Genomic DNA, 26,401 nt, shown 5'->3' with positions numbered 1-26,401 from the left:
AGAACAACCGCACAGATCTGTGTTTCCAACTTTTTCCACCATGATTCTCCATCAAGGTAAAAAAAGATTCGTACAAATCCCAGAAGGACGTACAGGTGGCAGCACAACTGCCAAAGATGGTACCATGACTTACTACTGAAGCTGGTGATGGGACACAAGGGGAAGGAGGCACAGAGTCCTCGAGAAAAGAACCCTATGTAACGCAGGCAGCTCTAGTCCATGGTCAACCTGTGGTACCAAAACCGCGCCCCGAAGTCGTTGCTGCAGGTCACAAAGCCGGGGTTGGTGGGCGAGTGCACGATACAGTGCACGACATTGTTGTGGCCCAGGGAGAGAAGGTTCCGGGGCTCGGCCATTCTTGAGTCCCAGCAGCAGAGGCTGATGGTCCTCTAGTCAGGCAGCAGCACGCAGTCCTCCGTGTGGTTGAAGACGGACTACGTCCGGTGCACGTGCCGTCCACTCATGACAGCACCTGTGTATCTGACCAGGGTTCACCCTGTTGATATTTCTCAAAGTTTAGCTACAGTCTTCTTCCCTTGACAGAATGTATTTTGAATTTTTGGAAAAAATGGCAAAACAAACTTCAGCATCATCGTGTGCTTTCTCAGAAGTTGTGATGCATCGATTTGAAACACCATCCCATAATTTGATGCAGCTGTCCTTGCTACCAGTCACATACATATTGGCACTAGGATTGTAATTAACGGAACATATGGCATCAGTGTATTGATCCTGAGGACTGCAAGAGACAAAGCACTGAAATGTGTTGATATCATAAAGTCGAAGAGTAGGCTGCTGAGCCCCAACAAGTATAAAGTCTCTAGAAGGATGAAAAGAGATGGAGCATAACATTTCAGCCTCCTGAATGTATCTGAAGGCTCTTTTTTGTAGATGGTTTGGAATAATCAAATAATTTAAGAGTATAATCCCTTTAACCAGAGGCGAGGATCTGTTCTGTTGGGTGGAAAGCAAGACACGTGACTTCATCCACGTGGTCGTAAAGAGTTGGAATCACTGGGTGGTTTTCCATGTTCTGCTGTGCAGTCTCGTTCATCCTGACCTCTACTGGCATGGCACTTTCGGCCAACATTCTTTCTGTGTCAAGTATTTTTATGGAAGCATCAGCAGATCCAGTAGCTATTAATTGCCCATCTCTATTATAGGTAGCTACACGACATGGTCCTTTATGGGATGTGACATAGCATGTTTCATACTCTGAAGCCTCTGGGGACATAGTCTGGACATCTGCATCAAACTCCAGGTCAATTCCTGTGCCAGGGGCAACTGTATCTGAAAGACCAATTGCATAGTGAACTGTAGTATCATCGTTTTCCATTCCTTGTATGAATTCTTCTGGACCTTTCTCCATGCACACAGTCGTTTCATTTCTAGTTTGATGAATGCAGGAGCTGCTCCGAGGGTGCACAGACAGACTGAGGCTTGATTTCCTTGATGAGGCCATTAGCAGTGTTGATGTAGCCGTCATAGAGCAGCTGGCTAACGATCAGCTTGTAGAGCTGCTGGCGATCCTTCAAGCCCACTTTGGTTCTGTGCATGGGGGAGAAGAGGAAGATAATTCCCCTGCCAGGGGCGCGTTCTAGAGATTCGTTCACCTCCTCCGACTTTATCTCCTACGCGACAACCCTGACGCCGAGGAACTGCCGCCTCACGGACAAATGTCAGAACCGGAGAGCACCGCGGGTGTGGCGGCAGGTTGGCGCCACCACTTCCGGGGCCTTACGGAGCAAGTGCGCCTGCGCACCGTCTCCGCTGGGGCGTGACTCAAGCCCTGGTGTTCGTTTTGTTTTGTTTTGTTTTTTTGCGGTACGCGGGCCTTTCACTGTTGTGGCCTCTCTCGTTGCGGAGCACACGCCGGCTCAGCGGCCATGGCTCACGGGCCCAGCTGCTCCGTGGCATGTGGGATCTTCCCGGACTGGGGCACGAACCCGTGTCCCCTGCATCGGCAGGCGGACTCTCAACCACTGCGCCATGAGGGAAGCCCGGTGTTTGTTTTTTAACACTGATTTTTTCGTGATGATAATGATAGTGATGATGCTGATGATGAAGATGACATTAGATACTGTTAGGGGTTGAATTGTGTCCCCCGAAAAGGATATATTCAAGTCCTAACCCCCAGTACCTGTGGCTATGACCTTATTTGGAAATAGGGTCTTTGCAGATGAGATCAAGGTAAGATGAGGTCATCAGGGTTGCCCTAATCCAATGACTAGAGGAACAGGTTCTTCCTCTGAGCCCCTAAGGAGGAACCAACCTACTAACACCTTGATTTCAGACTTCTGGCCTCCAGAACTGTGAGACACGAAATTTCTACTGTTTTAAGCCACCCAGTTTGTGATACTTTGTTACAGCAGACCTAGAAAACATAGAGAGAATTTCCTTTTTTCTTTTTTTCTGAAACTTTCCTTCCTTCAAGCCCTTTCACATACGGTATCTTGTGAAAGCAGACGCAGGCTAGGCATTTTATTCAGTTTTTCAAAGAAGAAAGTCCATTTGTTACGTGAAGAGGTCACAGGAGTGAGGCGGAACTACAGCTGCACCTGGAGGGCCTGTGAAAAAGGACTCAGCCACAGGGGATGTGGGCCTCTGCATCTGTCCCTGGGCCTGGACAGCTGCCACCGCCCCTGAGGACACTGAATTAAGAGGGAAGACTCGCACCACGGGGCTCACCCATCACCATCTCCACCATCTCCATCCCATGGGCTCAAAGGTGCCATCAGCAGGGTGTGTCCCAGCCCCAAACTGGACATGGCCCAAGTACGCATCTTTCTTGTTATCCTGATGCTTGTATCTGAGTTGTCAAATGTCACCTCCTTTCTCAAACCACCCCCCAGTTTTATTTTCTTCACAACACTTAACACCATCCATAATGCTGCTGCTTATTTATTTAATTACTTTTACACCTCCTGTCTCCTTTACTAGAATGTACATTCTGGTCCCCAGAATATAGCCTTGCCCGTGACAGTTTCTCAATAAATAATGGGAAGAGAACCTGTTCAAAATATTACAGCATGTGCAAGTACTGACATTTAAGAGAATGAGTTGGGTCCACACACAGTCCACGGAAAGGTGGCCGTGGTATTATCGAGGTGAGGGAGCAATTTGCACAGGGATACACATCGTGTGCTTCCGGTTTTGAATATATATCACAAATACATACCGCTGTCAGCCGTGGCTACCTGTTGGAGGTGGGGTTGGAGGGGAGGGGTGAGAGCCAGGAGCCTGGGACCAGGGCCGGCTGAAGGAGGTGGGCCATAAGGCAGTTGCTTGTGGAGACAGAGAATTTGCTGAAGTCACAGGAGGGACACACAGGAGGGAGACCAAGGACAAAGCATACCTCCAACGCCAAGGGCCAAGGGCCAACCAGGCCACAGGTCAGGGGCTCTCTCCTCCCTTCCATTCCTGGTGCCATTGAATTGTGAGAGCCCGGGGAGGGTGGCAGCTGGTAGGAATCTACAGAGAGAACAACCCTTCTGCTCCTGCGTGACGCAATAGAGGAGTCCCCAAGGACCGTTAGACTCTTTGCTGAAAACCAATAATGGAAGTGATGATGAGTGGGTGGAGCTGCCCCTTGAGCTGTGGGGTGAGGCTAGTCTGGTGGGTGGGTTAGAATAGGAGAGAGAGTGTAACCAGGGGATAGGCTGAAAGGGCCAGCCAGGAGTGGCCACCACCCCGGCTTATCTTTCTACCCACCATGTCCATGATGAAGGGCACACACACACCCATGCACACGGCCGGGAGTGGGCAGGGGGTGGGGGGAGGCGTCTCTCTGCTTCTGTCACACAAAGAAGGAGAAGCGGGGGTTCCTGCCCTCAAGGAGACTGAAGTGTGACGGGGCTCTAGAAGTCCAATACAAGCTCCCCCCCCCACTGCCAACTAGCTGTAGAAAAAAAAATCACCCCTGTTGCCACCTCCTCCCCTCACCCCTCTCCAAATGGCAACTCTTTTAGGAGTGCCACCCACAAATTCTCGACACTTAGCCAAACTGCTCTTCTTAATACAAGCCCAGGCTCTCCTGCCTCTGGGCCTTTGTTCAGTTTCCTCTGAGTAAAGGACACCTCCCTCCTGCTTCCCGCTGGTCTCCGTGGTCCAGACAGAAGCAGCTGGGGCTCCCCCTTCAGCCAGCCCTGAGGAGGCCTCTGCATAGCGCCAACCTGGATTCTGACCTTAGTTAGCTCTGTTGCACTGGTCCCTAAACCTCTTAGCCTCCATGTCATCACGCATAAAGCGTTAGCACAGGGCTCCCACTAGGATTAAAGGCATCGGCACATGTAGAGACCACCCCTGGTGCCAGGAGCAGAAAAGGCGGGGTTGTTTTAGCAGCACACTGGGCATCGTGGAGGAAATAAAGACGAATGAGCCGAGGTTGCACCCACCTACCAGAGGCCAGCTGTCTGCTTGGAGAAGTGAGACAGGCCTGCAGGGAGAGAAACTAGGAACGAAGTGCCAATGGTAACAGCTCTGGGCAGCGCCTTGGCCTCACGTGCTCTCCGCCCAGACCTAGCCTTGGCTGCAGCACCAGCCTTGCCCAGGTGGCATCTGACAGCACCTGTCAGAGGCACCTGTGACCATTCTGCCCCAGGGCTCCTCTGTGACCAGGACAGGCCCTCCGGACACTCACACAGGTGATAAGCTAAGCTTTGCCACAATGGGGGAGGGGAGCTGCTTGATAAATGCTGTCCTCTTGCTCCTGGGGATAATTCGGAGTCCCATTCTGTGTGCTCCTCGGAGGCTCCCAGCAGGACGAAGCCCCCGCTGCCACAGCAGCGACCAGCCTGAAAACTCATCCTTGGATTGGCCTGTCCTCCTTCCCCATTCACTCTTTTCAATCCCCCCCTCCTGTGCTCTGGGATCACTTCCCAAAACGCACCACCCAGCTCCAGGTCTCAGGCTTTCCCAGAGGGACTGAGGTTAAGACAACAGTGCAGTGGCTCAGGGCACAGCTTGGGGCTGCGAGCTGGGGCAGGTGCTCCCCTTTCCCCAGGAGTGGCTCCTGCTCATCTTCTCTCAGTGTATTAGTCAGGATGTCCAGAGAAACGGAACCAATAGGATATATAATGTATATGGAAGAGGAGATTTATTATACAAATTGGCTCATGCCATGATGGAGGCCGAGAAGCCCCATGATCTTCTGTCTGCAAACTGCAGAACCAGGAAAGCTGGTGGGTAATTTAGCCTGAGGCCGAAGGTCTGAGAATGGGGGTGGGCGGATACAGATGGCCCAAGTCCTGGTCTTAGTCTGAAAGCCTGAGAAGCGGGAGCACCCATGTCCTGTGTCCAAGGGCAGGAGAAGATTGACGTCTCAGCTCAAGCAGAGACAGCAAATCCGCCACCTTTTTGCTCTCTCCAGGCCCTCAGATGGATTGGGTGATCTCCACCCACACTGGTGAAGGCATTTTCTTTTACTGAGTCTACTGACTCAAATACTAACCTGCCAATCTCTTCCAGAGACATCCTCACGGACACACACAGAAATACGGTTTTACTAGCTCTCTGAGCATGCCTCAACCCAGTCACTTTGGTACATAAAATTAACTACCACACTAGGGGGTGCTGTGAAGGTCACATTAGAGAGATGGGTTAGCATAGAGGTTGAGGACACAGTCTCTGGAGCCAGGCTCTCAGACTCTTCAACTTGTGTGTTACTTAGAAGTTACTTAACCTCTCAGTACCTCAGTCTCCTCAAATGTAACATGAGGGTGGTAATAATAGCGCTCAACTCCTAGGGTTGTTGTGAGGATCCACAGAAGTAACACATGCAAAGTACCTAAAACACTCTCCACCTATTAAGATAGTGTCTGCAAAACGCTTTGCAGAGTGCCTGTCACTTTGGAAAATGCTAGATAAAGATAAGTAAGTATAAGGTTAGTACAAGAAAACCTAGGAAAATGTTTTTATGACTTAGAAACCGGAAAGGACATCTTAAAACTTCAAAAGCACACACCAGAATTTAAAAGATTGGTTTTGAGCTTGACGGCATCAAAATGAAGGATTCATTGCCGTTGAAGGATACCAGGAACAAAATTAGTGGATGGAGGACCAAATGGGAGGAGGTCTAAAACCGACATAGATTTTATTCTAATTCTAGGTATCCTCTGATATCAACAATATACAAAGGACTTCTAGAAATCAGTGAGGAGGGGGCTGCGGACCCACCAGGAAACAGGCAAAAGTGTGGACAAACTATACAGAAAAGGAAACCCTCAAAGTTCAGAAGCACGGGAAGCATGCAGTGGTGGGTAACAGAGACACACAAGCTGGGAATTCGAGTGGTGCCGCCCTTCTGGAGAGCAGTGTGGCGGTGCACGGCAGGCCCTGGGCTCCTCGGGCTGCTGGGAATCCAGCCCAAAGGAGATCTCACCCAGGTCTGTGGGGTGCCACACTGACCACTCACTGCAGTGTTCTCCCCTGCAGGGCGAAGGGGTGGGAGGGGCTGGATTGATCCCCCTTCTGACTCTAAGTCTATACCATGCTTCCTCAGTATTTGCTTCTGCTACTGCAGTCTAATCCGGAAGCACAAAAAAAACCTGCAGCGGGGAGGGAGGGGGAAGGAGCAGAACAAACGTGGTCAGTGCCTGGGGGCAGGGCAGCTGGAGGAGGCCCGGTTTTGAAGCGTGGATGCAGGGAGCATGGCGGTGCCTTCAGGAAAGTCGAGAACCGGGGGGCTCGAGGCTAGTGTGACCATGGGGGTGTGAGGTCCTGTCAAGACAGGGGTGGAGGACTGCGTGAGGACTGGGGTCAGCAACACTGTAGCGCATACTTGAAAGCTGCCAGGAGAGTGAATCCTAAAGGTTAACTCGCTAAAGTGATGGATGGTAACTAGACTTACCTGGTGATCATTTCACAATGTATACAAATATCTGAATTGTTACCTTGGACACCTGAAACCAATGTAACATTATATGTCAATTACACCTCAATTAAAATGTTAAAAAAGACAGCCCTAGGAAAATGTGCCTGCAGCAGTACAGACCAGGGAGTGAGGGCCCTGCGGGATGGAGCTCAGGCCTCTGGGGGAGCCCGGAGAGGACTCCTAGGGTGAGCGTGCAGAGCCTGGGCCCGGCTCCCCATCCTCATCTTTGGGGCGTTTCAGTGCGATGGTGGCAGCCCACACCACACCTGCCTCCCCCCGTGATGAGCTGTGAGGGGGCATCCGTGCACGATGGGCAGCTCTGGGGTGCGAGCTGGTGGAGGGCAGCGGGCAGAGGGCGTGGGCGAGGATGGCTCCGGCCAAACGGCCCGCTCAGTGTCTGGGAGCTGATCCTTCAAGGACGAAGGTGCTTTCTGAGGTGGAGAGGGTGGGCAGGCCCTTCCACAGAGAGGAAACTGGCTGAACGGGGACTCAGAGACAGGAAAACCCACGCCTGTCAGAAGAGACGGGAGGTCCCTGGGAGGGCAGGCTGGCCAAGGGGGCTCGAAGGGCTTGAGCTGAATCCTGAAGGCCTCCCGGGACGTCTTGAGGAGTATGGACCACGTCCCGTGGAGCTGAGAGCCTCTGCCCGCACAGGGCGGTGAAGGCTCAGCTGCGCTTTCACGAGGATGGGGGTGGGGGGCGAGGCCGGGAGACGGCTCCGCTCACACCTCGAGCACGCGCTGCGGCACACCCGTGCACTGCACACACCACCCCCAGACCCGCACTGGACACACACACACACACGTGCATCACACCCACCCGTCACACTCACTCCACACCCACAGCTACCAAGCCCACACACAGCACCCACACGTGCACGTCCCCACCACGTCACACGCACCCACACGTCACACCACGCGGGCACTGTGCCTCCAGTAAATGCAGGTGGGCACCTGACCCTTGAACAACCTGAAAGAGTAAAACGTAAAAAGCCTGCCGTCTCTGGGGCTGTTGTCAGGCATTCAGACCCTGAATAAGGTCTGGAGCTCCTGAATTTGGGGTGACCTCAGGGAACTCCGGTCTCCATCTCCCATCTGAGCCAGAGGGACTTCTGTCTGCCGCCCAGGGAGAGACTGGGCCGGGCCGTGAGGTGCCCCCTCCCCAGCTGGAGCCACGGCTGCTGGTCCTTTTCCTACCCCCTGTTCTCCCTCTGATGCACTTTGGCACCTTCCCGTCTCAGAGGACACGGTCCCCAGAGGGCCCTTTCTCGCCAGTCTCTCAGATAAGCCAGGTTATCTGTCCATCTGCTGGCCACTGACCTCTTTATCTTCTTAGGGCTCTCTTCCTGAAATAACCCGGGATTATCTTGGCTGCCGGAGCACGCAGGCCTCCTCACAGCCCCCCTCCCAGGGAGAGTGGCCGCTCGTCCCGGGCAGCTTTCAACGCCCTTCATCCAGGCCTGAATTCCACACACTGTTAGGCCAGGCTGCAGACCTTCTGGGAAGGGCCGGCAACTCCACCCCCACCAGGTACCACGACTGCAGCCCGTGCTCGCGAGAGCACAGGTGGCCTCTCCCCGCCCCCCCCGGGAGGGCGTGGCCCTGCTGCTCCCTGGTTCTCTCACCCCAGCCCCCCGGGGAGCTGGACCCTTGTACTTGCAACCCCAGTCATCTGCTCAGAATTGGCAGACCCAAGGCCAAGCCCATCCTCTGCCTAATTCCAAACCTCCCATCTCTGCCACATTTCCATCCACTCAGTCATGTCAAAACTTTCCGAGACTCCTGGATTAAAATCTCAGGCACAGTCCAGCACCCTTCCCGTCTTGGTGGCGCCCCTCACCAGCACCACAGCCCAAGCCCCGGCCCGCTGCCCTCGCAGGCTGGAGTCCTTGGACAGCTCCCCTGGGTTCTGGATTCCAAGCCCCCTCCACGCAGCTGCCAGGTTAACAGTCTTCAATTAACATTTCACCCCGGCACTGCTCTGCTCAAGATCCTTCCATGACTCCCTAGTAATGGCTGCCTCAAATCTAAACAGATTTGTCTGGCTCAAGGTACACCTCCAATTCCCTAACATCACAGCCTGCTACTCCGGTTAGGGTTGTCTCTGTTCCTGAGAGGAGGCCAGCCCCCACTCAGCACCCTCACACACAGGCTCTTTTGGGCCTCCATGCCTCTACCCGAGCTGACCTGCTGACCAGCAACACCCTTCCGTATCCCCTCCCCCTCGGCAAGACCCTCCCAGTCCCATTTTTGCTAAGTCCTCTTCAGTGTTTTCCAGTCATTCATTTATTCAGCCAATGTTAAATGAGCCCTTACCTCAAACAAGGCTTTCACTGACCGGCCTCCCCTCTGAGCTCTAACAGCACAAGCAACACCTGCCCCACGCCTCTGCACAGAATCCCTTGAGGTCTTGCAGGACATCACCATTACAGGCCTGTAGCCCTCCACCAAGTCACGGGCTCCTTAAAGGCAGTGCTCAGTGTCCTGCTCCTTGCATGTGCCCTAGGCCATGGCTCATAGACTTGGGAACATTCCAAGCTGCAGGTGGTGGTTTTTTTTGTTTCTGTTTGGAGAGCTAGCACAAGATTGTCAGCTTTTTGTTTCATCAGATAAAAATGTCTTTTAATTACCGTGATGTCATAAACAAAAGCACATTTTAACACTCACAAAGTAGCACTAGGAAAGTAGGAAGAACATCATCCCAGAATAAAGGACAATCCTAGCAGCATGGAAAAATTCACCTCATTTTTCTTCTTCATTTCAGAAATAATCTCAGAATAAAAGGACAGTCCTTTGAAAGGAAGAAATTTAGCAAGCTGAAAAATTCATTGTTTCTTTTTGTTCAGTTCACAGGGGACGGGTGACTACTTTATCAATGTCTGTTCCAGTGTTTGGGAGCCCCTGTCTACGGCCCCTCACCAGGTGAGCACAGCTCAAGGGCATGGAGTGAGGGGTTGATGTCTTTGCTTGTTGCCTGGAGAAGCCTCCGTGAGCCTCCTCTCACAAGATCCAGGCTGGGAGCCAGGGACATGGCTGGCCGGGCAGTGGTGACCCCACGCCTTCAGCTCTGTGTCTCAGACACAGTGCCTGAATTTTTGCTCAGGTATTCTTGACACTGCTTGCATCCCATTCTTGGGCAGTAAAATCCTGGAACCTCAGGGGAGGCAGGTGGGATGGGAGCACCTGGGGTGCTGGATAGGAGAAAAAACAAATAGGTCACAGAAACAGTCACCCACCCAATGGCCTCATGGTTCCAAGCTGGTCAGGAACAGTGCTGGGGTGAGGCCCCAGAGCCTCTGGCCTCACAGGCCTGGGATCCTGACCTCTCCCTGCCCTGTCCGAGCTGGGCTTCTTCAAGAGAGAAATACAACCGAAACTTTCCATTTCTCAACCCGGGACCCTCCCACTCCCACCCCAGCCACTTCCATAAAAAGCCATTGCTGCCTCGAGGGGAGAGAGAGAGAATTTTTCCAAAGGATGCATGTGTGTATTGTTAGGAGCAGCAAGCATTTCGGTGAACTCCAGGTCACGGCACAGCCTGACAAATGGCAGGAAGTTCGGGACTTGGGCCTGACATTTTTCGCACAAAGCCCTATGGCCCAGCCAGGTGAGCTGGGCCTGGGGACGGACACGGGGCCACCGCCCAGCATTTCCTGCCCTTTGTTGGCCCATGTGACAGCCTTCCCGGCGCTTGAAATGGCCTTTCTTTTGTGCCAGACTCCTGTTCTTTATTTATGGAGAAGAGCGTCTCGATATAGAAACGGGTGGGCCCCGAGCCGGCAGCAGGATGTGGGAATGCAGACTGGCAGGATGCCCACCACCAGGGACAGGATCGTCGAGTTAAAATAATGTGGCCACATACTCCCAGTAATAAGCCTGGCTGGTATTTATATGCCTGATGAGGTGTTGCACAGGCTCCGCTGGCACGTTTTGGGGGATCGGGAGTCTGCCTGTCCGTTAGCCCGCCTGTTGGCACCACACTTTGGCTCTCCTGCCTGGGCTGCCTTCGCAGATCGTGAGTCAGTTCTGCCTGGCCCCACCCTCCAAGTCAGTGTGGGCTCCTAGAAGGAAGGGACCCTTCCTTCTCCCCACAGGAAAACCTTTACTGTCAGCTTCATCAGGATTAGACTCTTCTCCAGAGAGCTGACACTGTGTCTGTGGGCATCGGTTCCCCAGGGTACCTCCGTAAGCTCCCGACCTTTTCTTCACTGTCTTCATTTACGATGGAATTCTTTCTAAAAGGAATCACGCACTCCTGGTGCTTCAGAAGACTTGGAACAGAATTTGAGTTTTTCTTGGGAACTCGGGGTCTTGGTTAGGAACCCTGTGTGACCAGTAGAAAGGACCCCGGGCCAGGTAGGACCAGGAGAGCTGGGTGCCATTCCTCACCCTGCCTGGCTAGCTGTGCAACCTTAAGCAAATTCCTTCACCTCTCTGGTTCTCAGAGGTTGGCCTGATGACACCAAGTGTTCATCTTAATTCTCATGTTCTGTGGTTCCATTTGTTTTGTACCATGTGGTCATACAGTGATGTCAATACAAAAGTTATTGAGGTACATAGGCCGTTTATCCCACACAGGAAATCATAGCTGACTTTGAGTTCTCATCACCATTTTTGGTAGATTTCTTTCTGATTTACCTTGTTTAAAAAAAAAAAAGGGCGGGAATCCCCTGGCTGCCCAGTGGTTAAGACTCCACGCTTCCACTGCAGGGGGCACGGGTTCGATCCCTGGTCCGGGAACTAAGATCCCACATCCTGCGCAGGGTGGCCAAAAAAAAAAAAAAGGTAGCCTAAAGGCTAATTTTAGACCACTGTTTACAGACCCACCAGTAGTAGCAACTCTTTCCCTTTCAAGTTCATGCCTTCTTAAGCTAGAACTATGTGCAAATGAAGAATTAAGAGGCTCAGAGTAAATATACAAATGCATATGTGTACTTTATGGCATATTTCTGATAATCAGAGACTTCTTTTCCCTTCCTTGACTATTCCAGAGAGATGAAGTTATCAGAAAGGTGAAACCTGGAGCAGTGAGGTACTTCTGTGCCTTTCCGTATATTCCTATGGTGCCTTCAGGGAACATAGCAGAAGTTCAATAAATTCTTGTTGAACCAGATAACCTCCCCTCTACTCAAAATTCACCTAGAATAAAAGTCTGCCTCATCCAAGTTTATTTATTTATTCATTTTATTTTTTGCGGTACGCGGGCCTCTCACTGCTGTGGCCTTTCCCGTTGCGGAGCACAGGCTCCGGACATACAGGCTCAGCAGCCATGGCTCACGGGCCCAGCCACTCCACGACATGTGGGATCTTCCCGAACGGGGGCGCGAACCCGTGTCCCCTGCATTGGCAGGCGGACTCTCAACCACTGCGCCACCAGGGAAGCCCCATCCAAGTTTATTTCTGAGCTAAGGTGTGGGGGGCAAACTGGCCTGGCCTGGCTGCATGTTTGTTTGACAAAACCCTACTCCCCCTGCTTCCTACAAAACAGAGTGTCCCCTCTCTTCCTCATGGCCTCCTTCTTCCTCTTACGTGGACCCCATCCTGTCACTCCCCCAGAAGGAAAGGCATGAGGCACTAATTAGATTTTGCCCCTCCTCAGAGTGAGATTTGGAAACTCTGGAAATTTCTAGATGTCATGCAGAGCACCTCTAGGGAGGTAGAGCTCTAAAAATGATAATAAGTAACATTTGCATAGACTTCAAACTGTTCAGAGCACTTTTCCATACTATATTTCCCTTAGTCAGCCCTCCAGTCCTGAGGTGGTATCGCCTGCATGTGGCAGATTAACTGAGACCAGCTGCAGCTGAGTGATTTTGCAGGATTAACTTGGAAGCCCGGGGATTTTCCCAGTGTATCCAAACTTTTTGGTGGAAGGGCTACAGGGATGGTGAGAGTTGGCATTGGGGGTCACCCTCTTCCAAGGGGGGAAAGACAGTTTATCTTTGAGTAGAGAGGGAGGTGAGGAGGAGGCGGGAGTGGGGGAGCACATGTCCCAAGGAAGACAAGAGCTTCTCCACTAGAATAAGGCAGTTTCTGGAGGATTCAGCACATTTCTTTGCCCTCAGGGTATGCTGGGAAGAACCCGGGCTTTGGGATCAGAAGATCAGAAGACATGGGCAGGACCTTGAACTCTTCCCTTCACAGGGAAAATTAAACTCTCTGATCTCCCCGTCAGTTCTGTCCTCTGCAAAAGGAGAATGACAATAACACCACCACCCCTACTGATGCAACAGGGAGAATACCTGCTCCCGTCCCTCCTCACAAGGTATACGTGAGGATCGAGGTGAGCTGAGCACGTGGAGACGGACGCTCTTACAACATAAACCAGGATATTCTGGCGGGTTGTCTTGTTGTCGTTCATTGCACAGATATTTATTGAACATCTACCATGCTCTGGGCTCTGAAGTAGGCCCTGAGGATTCAATGATGAAAAAAAAAACGGTACCCATGACACGTGTCCCTGTGGGTCTGTGTACTGTACCCCTTACTGCCCCTGCTTTGGTCCTGCTAACTATGGAACAGTGCAGGCTACCTCTTTAGGCATCAGGGTCCTTATCTGACGTAGGAATTAAGTGACTTCATGTATATGAAGCATCTACATCTAACACCGTGCCTGTCACAGAAGGAGCGAACACTCTCTAATCATTTTCTCCAGAAGTGCCCTTTAATGTCACATCTCTCTCTAAACAAGAAGATGAGGATTCTTGTGCCCTGAGCTTAGTCACCAGCTAAAAGACCTCCCTTTGCCCACACCACCACCCCCAACCCCATCAATGCAAGTGAAGGCAGCCCTCGGAACTCTGAAGCATTCGTTCAGTCTTGGGTGTGTGTGTGTGTGCGTGTTCTTTGTGCCTTACTTCTCCACATAGAACACGGTTCCTGGCAGGTAGGGACTCACTCAACCAGCCTCTTCTCCTTCCCCCGGGGAACCGGAAGGGGCAGGCCAGCTGTCCATCTTACCAAGTCAGTGAGAAATCCCTCCCGACTCTAGTTCTGTCGACTTTCTTTCTGGCTCACTGCTGAAGTGTGAAGTGTTCCGAGAGCAGGGCAAGGAAGCGTCAGGAACTGAACGCAGGATAATTTAATAATCTAAGGAACACCTGCGACTCTGTTTTCTCAGACACAACAAGTCCAGGGGTAAAAATGGGCCAGAAACTATAAACGGGCCAGGATTTTCCTGGCTCCCTGCTCCCAGGACCCACCCTCCCTGAGCCCCAGTCTATAACTAGGGAGCGTGCCATGTAAGAACACAGCTCTCCAGTCTGGCCACCCGACGTCCTTACCACCTGCCCTGGTGCCGGCCCAGATGGCACCTTTGTGCTAATTAGGAGAGGGCCCTCATGTTCTGGGCAGGTCACGCCCACACCGGCTTAACTTCCCAGGCTACGCGGTAGCCCTCCAGGTTCCTGCCGTGATGGCCGCTACTCCGTGCTGCTCTCTGCCCCGATGGAGCCTCTGGCCATTGCAGCCTGGGCCACTGATGCTTTCTGCTCTCTCCGTGCCTAGTGTCTCTTTTTGCCTTTATTTTCTTTGTGATTCAGCCCCCTCTGGATGGGAGCTGGGCCACAGCACAGCCTTGGAAACAGATATTCGCTTACCTCAGAATTGAAACTTCTCTCTGGCCTTGGCCTCTTGTTCTAGAACCTGAGAGATGTGCATGATTCTATCCTTCCTTAGGATGAGTTTCCTGCCAGGAGGCTCCTGGACTCTCACGCAGGTAAAGGACTCTCTTTATTAGACCTGGGTCCTAGTGGAGACACAGTCTGACTACCGGCAAAGCCAGGCTCAGAGTCGCTAGGGCTTTCTTTAGTCTAACTGCCTTCCATGCCTGCAGACCCACGTGGTGTAGTGCCTCTGTTGAATCCCTACTGTGATAGATAGGTCCTCCTGGGGGCATCCATATGATCTTTTAAATTGCTTTCACTGCTAGAAAGTTCTTCCTATGTTCATTTGACAAATCTTTATCAAAGCCATTCCTAAGTCCCAGACCCAGCCCTTTATTCTGGGGACAGGCCAGGTGGGGTCTCTGCTCACACAGAGCTTAAGTTTAAGTTGGGCGGGCGGGGGTGGGGGTGGGGGTGGGGGGGAGGTAGAGAACACAGAGCATACAAATGATAATGAGATGGTTGAAGAAAACGGAGCTCCACAATGAGGAAACTCCAGGGGGCAGAGGGTGGTGCCTCTGAGGATCTCCAGGGTGGAGACCTGGGGACCAGAGGGGTCATCCACGGAGATGGTGAGGGCAGAGGCTCCCAGGGCAGAGCAAGGCTGGGAAAGAAGCCCAGGGGGGCTGGAGCAGGCACTGGGAATGGACCTTTGCCTCCACTGCACGAAGGAGGTAGGAGAGGTGGAAGGGAAGAAATGGGGACTCAGTCCTCACTTTACAAGGAATCCTTCCTTTTTGGAACAAAAGCTGCCACCACCTCTACCAGCAACGCAAACCTTCCGTCATCACTCCAACCCCCTCACGTGCAGCTGCTTCTCACCTCTCACCTGCTGATCCTCCTGCCCAGCACGCCCTTCCACCACCCTTCAGGCCCTGGAAAACTCCTCCTTAACCGATGAGATCCCGCTCAAAATTTCCTTCCTCTGAGAAGCTTTCCCAGACTCCCGCCTGCAGGCCGAGGTGACCGCTCTTCCCTGCCCTCCGAGGAGCTTTGTTCCCTCTGCTGGATGCTGAGAGAGTGGGCTCAGGAGGCAGACCCAGCCAGGTTCCACCCCACCAGCCGTGTGATGTGGGGTATTCATTTCCTGAGGACCACAAACTGGGTGGCTTATTTTTATTTATTGTCTCTCAGTTCTGGAAGCCAGAAGTCTGAAATCACGGTGTTGGCAATGCTGATTCTTTCTGGGGACTCTAGGGAAAACCTGTCCATGCCTCTCAACTAGCTTCTGGTGATGGCTGGTGGCCTTGGCCTTCCTTGGCTGGTAGACACATGACTCCAATCTCTGCCTCCGTCTTCACCTGCCGTCTTCTCCCTGTGTGTCTGTCTTCACCTGGTGCTCTCTTCTCTCTCTCCTCTTCTTAAAAGTATACCAGCCATATGGGATTAAGGACCCACCTATTCCAGTGTGAACTCATTTTAACTTACCTACATCTGCAACGACCCTATTTCCAAATAAGGTTGCATTCTCAGATACTGGGGATTAGGACTTCAACATATCTTTTTGGGGAACACAATTCAACCTATAACACCTGGGTTAAGTTTAAATTGTTTCCTCCTCTCTAAAACACATTAAAAAAGGATCTTCTGGGTGGGCTTCCCTGGTGGCGCAGTGGTTGAGAGTCCGCCTGCCGATGCAGGGGACACGGGTTCGAGCCCTGGTCTGGGAAGATCCCACATGCCACGGAGCAACTAGGCCCGTGAGCCACAACTACTGAGCCCGCGTGCCACAACTACTGAAGCCCACGCGCCTAGAGCCCGTGCTCCGCAACAAGAGAAGCCACTGAAATGAGAAGCCCGTGCACTGCAATAAAGAGTAGCCCCCGCTCACCGCAACTAGAGAAAGCCTGCGCGCAGCAGCAAAGACCCAACGCAGCAAAAAATAAATAAATAAAATAAATAAATTTATTTAAAAAAAGAGAAAAGGATCTTCCTTCTAACGCGAGGATTAAATGAGCTAATGTGTATCTAAAGCTTGCCACGGCACATAATAAACCTTCAAAAAGGTAGCTGCTAATGTTAATAATAGCTGGCCAGTCCATTATGAGTTCTTCCAGGTGGACGTCATGTCTTATCCCTTTTCCTTTTTAACCCTCAGTAGCTAGCACAGTTTGTGCTCAAAATTTTTTGCTGTCTGAATGAGCTGCTGCCATTTTAAAGGCAATGTTACGATCAAGGGAGTGATTTTGAACGTCTCTGTCCCTATCAAAGAAAATGTATTGGGAGCATTAGGCAATGGTTCAAATTTTCTTGGATGAGTTTTCAATGAGCTCTGGATGCCTAAAAGGCATCTCAAATTTTATTATATTATTAACTCAAAAAAATGCCTCCAAATGATTATCTCAGAATATCTTCAAACTATTCTCAAAAAGCCTTTTTAAAAAAATTCTACGAGGGACAGAAAGAAATATTGTTAATTAATCTTTTAATTAATGCTTATCAGACACAATATATGTCCTAGGGAAAACTTATGAGGTAGCAATGCTGTGTTTTTTATGTGCTGCCTGTACATTTTATGGTTCACTGGGGCCCTTTGTGTAATCGATATGATAGGTACATTTATGTACATTTGTAAAACGCTTTGGAGCATAATTTTATTGTTTTAAGTGATTGTAAAGGTTTATGGTTCTTTGCTCTTATGACATCTCCAGTCATATCTGTGTCTTTTGTGGCCAAGTCTATTTCAGAATGTAACCTCCAACTGCAGCATTATTTTTATGGAGAAAATGTGATCTGCTTTACAATGACTCACTTTATGGTTAGTTTCCAGGGACAGAAAGTAGAGAAAAGTGATGAATTCTCTTTTAAAACTTACTTAAGTCCACCCCACCTGCTCCCTTTACCTCTCTATCCCTCACTCCCCACCCCAGCCTGTCTCTGGGGTGCAGGCTGGATTAAGTGAAATAAGATGCATCTCAACCCTAGGCCAAGTGGGAGCTCTTTTTGAGCAGGATTCAAGTTTTCTGTTATATTCGTCTTGAGGTCCAGTTTCTATCACATAGTGAGCTTAGTAAAGGTTGGATTTTAATTTATGGCCTGCTATAATATTGAATATCCCAGGCAAAGTCAATCCATAAAAAACATATATAATACATATTATGTGTATATTACATAATTTAGCTATGATATATATATGGCTAATATATTTGTATAGCTAATATATACTTAATGCATATACACGTATATGTAATATATATTATAGCGAAAACATGTTATTTTTTCTTGCATAAAATACCTCTGGAAAAATACAAAAGAAAGGAATAGCATTGGTGGTCTGTGGGGAGGAGTGTGAGTGGCTGGGGGACTGGGTGAGGGGAGTAGTCGCTATATTCCATTTACACTTTTTTTTTTTAAAACAGAGAACAGGAGTATTTATTTATTTATTAAATTTATTTATTTATTTTGGGCTGTGTTGGGTCTCTGTTTCTGTGCGAGGGCTTTCTCTAGTTGTCACAAGCAGGGTCCACTCTTCATCGCGGTGCACGGGCCTCTCACTGTCGTGGCCTCTCTTGTTGCGGAGCACAGGCTCCAGACGCGCAGGCTCAGTACTTGTGGCTCACGGGCTTAGTTGCTTCGTGGCATGTGGGATCTTCCCAGACCAGGACTTGAACCCATGTCCCCTGCATTAGCAGGCAGATTCTCAACCACTGCGCCACCAGGGAAGTCCCTAGACTTTTTGAATCATGTGAATTGTTACCTATTCCAAAAAATGTTTTAAGTTCATCTATGCCCAGAATCGATAGCTAGATATGCATTAAAAAAATATATATTTATTTATTTGGCTGCCCCGGGTCTTAGTTGCGGCATGCAGAATATTTGTTGCCGCATGTGGGCTCTTCGTTCTTGTGGGCGGGACCTTTAGTTGCGGCATTCATGCAGGATCTAGTTCCCTGACCAGGGATCGAACCCAGGCCTCCTGCATTGGGAGCGTGGAGTCTTAACCACTGGACCACCAGGGAAGTCCCTAGATATGCATTTTTTGCCCTTGCTGATGTGTCTCTTCATAAACCCATATGTTAAGGGTGCACAGCGGATTTCCCAGTTATATCATAAACTTCTAAAAGTCTCAGATTACCACTTTCATTCATTCTTTATCCTCCAAGAACCCAGATAAGTGTGCTTCTCGCCCTCGTCCCCAGAATTGCTTCAGACAGAAGCCACCACCTTAGTGTTCATCATTGTTTCAATCAGTGAACATTCGTGGAGGCTCTTCTAGGAGATGGGGAGGTGGCAATGGATATAAGGTGACAGCCTCCCTCTAAAGCAAGGGCAGAGGTGCGGGCATGGGTGGGACGGTCTCAGGTGCCACCATTTATCATAGTTTGGCAAAAGCCCAACGACGGTGTAAATAAAGTGCCACAGGGGAGAAAACCTCAACACAGGCTTCATAGATGGGGCGCTTTTTTTTTTTTTTTTTTTTGCGGTACGCGGGCTTCTCACTGCTGTGGCCTCTCTCATGGCGGAGCACAGACGTCGGACGTGCAGGCTCAGCGGCCATAGCTCACGGGCCCAGCCGCTCCGCGGCATGTGGGATCCTCCCGGACCGGGGCATGAACCCGTGTCCCCTGCATCGGCAGGCGGACCCCCAACCACTGCGCCACCAGGGAAGCCCGATGGGGTGCTTTTGAGCTGAGCCTTGAAGTATAGAGGATGATCAGGTAGAAACAGCTTTCACTGGAGGGGTGCATCTCTTCCCACTAGCTGAGCAGAATGGTAAAGAGCACGTGCAGTTGACTGCTTGGGGTTTTGAAGCCAAGCCCTGCCACTTACTAGCTGTCCGCCTCTGAGCAAGTTATTAATGTTGTCTTCTTAAATGTAAAATAGGAAGAAAATAGTTCCTTCCTCACAGGTTTGTTGCAAAACATTAAATTAGAGGTTGCTTGCAAAGTACTTCAAACACGGCCTGGCACAAAGTAAGTGCTCAGCAAACCTTAGCTATATAATTATAATTACTGAGTTTACCTGGTGCAGGAAGAAGACATCTTCAAGGACTGAGGTCCGGGTTAGAAATCTGGGCAGTTCCAGGCTCGCTGACTCTCAGTGGCCAGAGGAGTCCCCCCATGTTCAGTGCCTTATAGTTCCTAAGGAAAACCTCGCTGCCTTGGGGGGATTTTTGGTTTCCAAAGTGGAGAGGAAAACGTTGAGGGGTTACTGGAGGAAAATGAAGAGACTGAGCTTGGGGCTGGTCCTCAGTGTTGAGGTCTGGGGCTTGGGAATGTGGGGCTTTGGGCCGAAGGGGGAAGCCTAGGGGCCTAGGTCTGTGTATTCAGTAACAGTTAGAACACAGCACTCAACAGCTGCAGAGACAATGCAGTCTTTTGATCCTGTACAAGGTGATTGCTATTAGAAAGGCCCCCTTAGTCATCAGAAGGTGGAAGGGTATGATTTTTGTGAAAGATGGACCCCAGGGAGATGTTCTGACTAACCTTGGACCCAGGCTTTCCTCTGAAGAGTCTGAACTACTTTACCCAGTAAGCTCACAGCCTAGATAGAGCTCAGAGGCTAGGACTCCTTGGACACAGCGACTGGGAGAGCCTTCCTGAGAGGTGAGGGAAGCTGTGAAATTCACTCTCCTGGGACTCCCTGTGAAAGGGAGGGGAGAAAGCTGCTTCATTCAGCAGCAACTAGGTACAGTCCTACCTTGAGACAGAGGAACGAACCTCTGGGTCTTGGCCTTCACACCCTCCTACATCCGTCACTGTCTCTGGGTCTAGGTGTTGGACCCAGGGCTCTGCTAAAAACAGCACAGAAAGTGGATCAATAAACTGTCCCCCAAGGGTTCAAAGGTTTAAAACAATCTTGAGGCGCTCCATGATATAACATGGAGTGTTCATTCCTGGAGTTAAAATGATTTGCCACATCAACCTGTGCAAAGTCCAGGAGAGACTGATTAAATACTAATAATGAGAAATAGCTACAAAGAGGTTTGTATTTTAATGAGAAATAGCTACAAAGGTTTGTGTTTTTCAAACTGCAACAACTTTTGCCTCCAGAGTTTTGAAGCAACTCTGAAAAGGACTTAAGGCTGATATTTTCCTCCCATTTTGCAGATAAGGAAACTAACACTTCCTGATCAGAGAGTTTCCTGATATCATGAGCTAGTTGATGATAAAACAAAGGATAGAAATACAATTTTTGTTTTAAAATTATCTCTGGAATTTGATTCATTTATCCAACCAGTCTTTATCGAGTACCTACTGTGGCCAGGCACCGTGCTAGACGCTGGGATGTAAGAGTGATCACAGAGAGTGCAGCTGGGGAGCCCAGAGCTGCACACAGAGACACAAACCTAGAAATGCACGAAGCACCACTGCTATGAAGGAAGAGGACTCAGGAGAGAACTCTTTAAACTCTAGGATTCTCTGAACCTGGGATTTTATTCAAGCCTCCGAATAAATGATTGTCAGGATTCTTTCCAATTTGAGCAGAGGGATTTGCGCTGTCTCTCTGCTGCACGGGTCAGACCCTACAACCCCGGCTGTGCACTCTGAGTGTGTAAGTGTTATCAGAATGCTCTGGTAACAGGGGAAGAACAATGCTTCAGAGGTTGATGAGGTCATGGGAACCTCCAGAGCTACATCCCAGTCCCGCCGTTCGTCCGTATCTGGCCAGCTTGTTTATCTTTGCAGGTCTGCAACCCTGTCCCTGTAGTTTTAGTCACCTCTTTAGCAAGGAAGAAGGACACCTGGGCTAGATACCTTTTCCCTAGACCTAAGTCCCTGTAAATGGGGTGTGTCCCCCAAGAGCAGAAGTAATAATGGGGTTGGATAAACCTAGGTTTTATGAATCAAGCTGCCAGGAAGAGTGAATAAAAACCTTTAACAGGGCTTCCCTGGTGGCGCAGTGGTTGAGAGTCCGCCTGCCGATGCAAGGGGACACGGGTTCGTGCCCTAGTCCGGGAAGATCCCACATGCCATGGAGCGGCTAGGCCCGTGAGCCATGGCCGCTGAGCCTGCGCGTCTGGAGCCTGTGCTCCGCAACGGGAGAGGCCACAGCAGTGAGAGTCCCGCGTACCGCAAAAAAAAAAAAAAAAAAAAAAAAAACCTTTAACAAATACCAACCAGTTAAAGCAGTTTAGAAGATCCTTCAGAATGAGAAAGAGAGAGTTGGGGAGCAGTGGTATAAAAACACTGTGGGTGGTACAGCAATTCTGACTTTTGCAGATGGAGCAAGCAGCAGCCCAGAGACGTGAAGAATCTGGTGATTAAATGAAAAGTTCTTGCACGTGTTTAACTTAAATGCAGGGCGTGGTCTAGGGCTCATGTGTATTGTATAATGAGGTTTCAGTAACTGAAAACTGTAAGGCTAAATCCATGCCAATTTTTATTTGAATTGGGCAGGCTTTCTGGGGATACAGGGAGTGTGGGTTTTGACAAGTGCAGGAGGGGTCGCGTGGTGAACCAATCATTTCCTGAATGAGAAAAAACACTAGTCGCCTGCTACATCTGCACTGTATGTTTTAGATTGCTCCTAGGACAGATATTTCATCCTAACAATGTTTATGAGACACAGCAGGCAAAATTATAGTGCAGTAAATATCACTATTCATTCACGTATTTATTCACTCTCTGAATAGTGTGATGGTTTTAGGAGTCAGGCTGCTGGATTTGAATGCTGACTCCACTACTTAATATCTGTGTGATTTTAGGCCAGTTACTTAATTTCCACGAACGCCTCAGTTTCCTTATCAATAAAATGGGATACATAACGGCACCTCACGAGGTTGCTGAAAAGACTAAAATGAGGCTGTGCATGTAAAACCCCTAGCTCAGTGCTAGCACATGTGGTAAGGATCAACAAACTCTAGATATTACTCACATTGTTTTTATTATCAAAAGCCAACTTCAGCCATGCTGAGTATAGAATTGACACACAAAGTGAGGTTCTTGTCCTCAAAGAAAGAACTCATGCTGTATGTGTATATAACTAACAAAAAACATGTGAAATTAGACAGTGAATTAAGGTACTAACTCTAGGCCAAGGGAACAAAGAGGAGGAAGTGATTATGACCTGAGAGGTGGGGAACAGATCTGAATAGCCTGCAGCAAATCTGAGCCTTCAAACACTGACAGGTGGAAAGTAGGTTAATTCCAGGCACAAGGAGAAGCAAAGGCAAAGACTTGAGCATGACAGTGAGTGTCACAGTTGAATCTAAAGAGCCTTCTCCCTCTCAGTGGGAGAAGATGGAAAGGTTAGTTGGGGCCAGAATTTGGAAGCCTTAAATGCTGGGTTTAGGAATTTGGGCAACAGGAAAGCAGACAAGAGCTTGAACAGGTGAGGGACAGGATATATCACAACTGTTTCCAAGGATAACACTCTGGTGGCAGGTGGAGGGAAGGCAGGAGAGGAGGGAGGAGATAAGAGGCTGAACCAGGGACCGCCAAGGGTACAGAGCAGAACCAGACACAGCTCCTTCCTCAAGGAGCTTGGGGCTTACGGGGGAAATTAGACACACACAGGTCAACATCCTGAGAGGAGGGACACGAAAAAAGTGACATCTACCTTCAGGAGGATGCAGGGAAATAAGGTGTTTATTTCCTCATCTGCAAAATGGATTAATGGTAATATATTTACCTCTCCGCATTGTATGGATTAAATCATGCGAGGAAAGTAGCGTTAGCACATGCCCAGAATACAGGCAAAGCTCCATGCAATACGACTCAAGCACACATTCTGGTCCTGGTCAGCCTCCAGGTAGAAGTTAACTGCGTGCTGTTTTATTGCACCGAGCAGAGGAATTAGCAGGAGGGGGAAGGATGGTCAGGGGGTAAGTGGGAGATGAGACTGGAAAGCAGATTGGGCACACGGATCAGGAAGACTGAGCCAAACCCCATGCCCCGGACTTTTTTAATTTCAACTTAATTAGGAATTGATTCTTATCTCCCTCCCCCAGCCCCGTCTCCACGGCACATCACCTTTTGTTCCTGCCATGGGACCTGTGGCTTTTTGACCCAGCTGCGTGAGTGTGGATACTTCATGCCCAGGCCATGGGCTATGTTAGAACAGTGGCTGGAGTTCTAGGCAGGATCTGGAACCAATGCTGTTTACCAGCTGTGTGGGTGGGAACACGTGAGCTCAACACTCCAGGCCTCAGTTTTCTTCCCATGTGATGAGGGTGTTGGGCCCATGATCTGGACCATCCACTGAGCCCCAGGCTGTCTCTGAATCTGAAGTGTTTGGGAATCACGAAGATCATGGTTAGGTGCTAAGCCCTGTCTTGAGGGCCCTCGTACAAGCATCTCTATTGCATTTGATGAGGAGAGACACCCTGATTTTGTAACCCCCAGCCCTGGCCTGCGTGGAGGCAGCCATGTTGGGAAAACCTGCCGTTCTGGGGCACGACCTGCTTTTCTGCTCCAGAATGAGGGCTTCTGAGAGGGGAAATGTCTGCTGAGGAGCAGCAACACGACAGAGCACAGAGTAATTGCCCTGTTGCCCTTCCTCCTCACAGGAGAGGCGGGCAGTGGAGCAGTTCCTTCGTGGACACGAGGCCATGACCCTCCATTTATTGAGTGTCAATGAGGCATTATGCACTCCCTCACATTCTCACGGTGATTCTGCAAGATTCGTGCTATTATTTGTTTTATAGAGGCGGCAGCTCCGACTCAGAGAGGTTAAGTAAAAGCCCAAGGTCACACAGCTATTAAATCACAGAACAAAGATTCAAATTCCAGCTGACTCACTCCAAGGCCATTCCTCATCTGCTGTGACAGAGAGTGTCCCAATCCCCCAGCTTCAGCAACGAAGTTCCTTTGCCTGAGATCAGTCCTTCCGTCTCTGCTTCACATCCCGTCTCCTGTAACTCCTCCCTTTCGACTGGCTTCTTCTCTCGGCTCACACTCATGGGCATCTCTCCAGTTTTACAATGAACCAATACACACAAACCTTTCCCTCGACCTTATGTGCTCCCTCCTTCCTTTCACACCCACACCCAATGCCTCACTTTCCTCACCTCCAAAGACTCCCCCAAGTTATTGCACGTCATTAAAATCACTCTGGGTGAAATTCCCAGTGACCCTCTCATTGCCAGATTCAATCAGTAGATTTCAGTTTTTGCAGCAGGTGACACTAGACTACCTTCTTCTTACTAAAACATCCTCCTCCCTCTGTTTCCATGGCACCCTTCTCTCTTGGTTATAAGCAGCTCCTCATTCCCTGTTTCCACTTCCTCAGCCCGTTCCGTGAATGTTGAAAGGCTCTGCCTCCAGCCTCTTGTCACTGCCCAGCATCCCAGGCTAATCATCCTCTGCCATGGCTACAACCCCTGCCTGCACTTGGATGGCTCACCAATCTCTATTTCCTGTCCTGACCTCAGATCTGAGCTTCAGTGTCACAGATATAACTTCTAGACCTAGCCCCGGAGTGCCCCGTGGGTCTTCAGAGTCAACACGTTCAAAGTGGGATTCATCATTTTCTACTTCCAAACTTGCTTCTATATGTTCTCCATCTCATTTAGTGACATTCAACCTTGGCACTCAGATAATCCACGCAGTAACCCAAGTGGGAAGCCTAGACTCCTAGACTCCTTCCATGGCTCCATGCCCTCAACACACCACACACGCCACATGACACAGCACGTCCACATCCAGTGTGTCACTAAGTCCTATCAATTCTGACCACCAAATACCTCTTGTATCAGACCCTGTAATCGAACGCACAACAGCCAATAAGTCGAGGGGCAAGCTTCGCAGAGAAGAAAGACACTTTATTCAGAAAAGCTGGCAATCTGGGGAGAAAGTGGACTTGTATCCAGAGACCAACTCCAAAGATTCTGTTCAGCCGTCACCATTTTTAAAGGGGAAACAATCTCAGTTAATCATTAAGGCAGGAGGTCAGATTCTCCGTCATCTTTCCATCGTGTGCAGGCCTGCTGACTTCTCCCCATCTTCCTTGGGACTCTGTCTTGCTCACGTGATCCGTCTGCAATTGGATGTTCTCTTGCCCTCGTGGTCCACCTGCAAATTTACTAAGGGGAAGCTGGGGGTAGACAGTCAGTCATCCTTTAACTACTTAATTCTTCATTCTTATTCCTTCTAATCCAGGAAAGGAATCAACAGGTTAGGTAAGGCATTGTGTATGTTTAGAAAAGCAGAAATCAGGAACTTAGTTAAATGTTGCCTAACGATCTCACCTTTATGATTAAGGTCTAACGAAAATAGGGATGAACAAACAACAAAGAGGCAGAGGAGCTGCTTACAGCCCCTCCTTTTTTTCCCACCGCCATTGTCTGAGCTCAGGCCCTTCGGGGACAGGTGCCTTAGCCTCCCAAAGCACTGTGCTCACCTCCAGTCTCGCATCTGCCCGCCGAGCCTTCAGTAAACTACAGCTAGAATGATCTTGCTCACTGGAAAGCTGGTCTTGTCTCCTCCCGCTTATGACCCTTTGAGGATTCTCCATTGTCTAAGGATCTCACCCCACCCACCTCTCCAGCCTCATCTTCCATCCCTGCCTGCAAACCCTGCACTCAGGGCCAAACACCTGCCTACAGTTCTCAGGTCCCCTCTTCACTTTCACATGTTGCTCCACCTGCCCAAAGTGCTGTTGCTTTTGTTCTTCCCCCGGTGAAGTCCTACTCCTTCTCCAAGACCCTGTTTCCTCCTCAGGAGCCATCCCTGACCTCCCCCGGGGAAGCTGAGCCTGTCCTGCTCTCTGCCTCCCACGTGCCTGCTCATGACACTTGTTATGGACTCTACTGCACCTCAGCTATGTTTGTGTACAGGTGTCGCTTCTCCCCTGAGAGGGTGGAAGCTGTATCAGCCGCGTTTGCCTTCTCAGCACTGTGTACAGGGCCTGGCATTCTATGCTGTCAGAGTAGATGCTGTTGAATAACAATAGGTAAGTGTATGACTTTGGGGAGAGGTGCCCAA

General features: G+C 50.0%; 1 pseudogene across 1 annotated transcript; it reads right to left on the bottom strand.

Annotated features, from left to right (window-relative positions):
• Nucleotides 1-212: 212 nt before the first annotated feature.
• LOC308622778 (cleavage stimulation factor subunit 1-like) lies at nt 213-1,580 on the bottom strand (annotated as a pseudogene). Its single transcript has one exon. The product of its transcript is annotated as a cleavage stimulation factor subunit 1-like (transcript).
• Between the last annotated feature and the right edge of the window lie 24,821 nt (nt 1,581-26,401).

The sequence above is a fragment of the Mesoplodon bidens genome, assembly GCF_964165515.1.
Source record: "Mesoplodon bidens genome assembly, chromosome: 9".
NCBI lineage: Eukaryota > Metazoa > Chordata > Mammalia > Artiodactyla > Ziphiidae > Mesoplodon > Mesoplodon bidens.
Note: the sequence above shows the minus strand (reverse complement) of the source record. Positions and strands in the feature narration are given on the sequence as shown.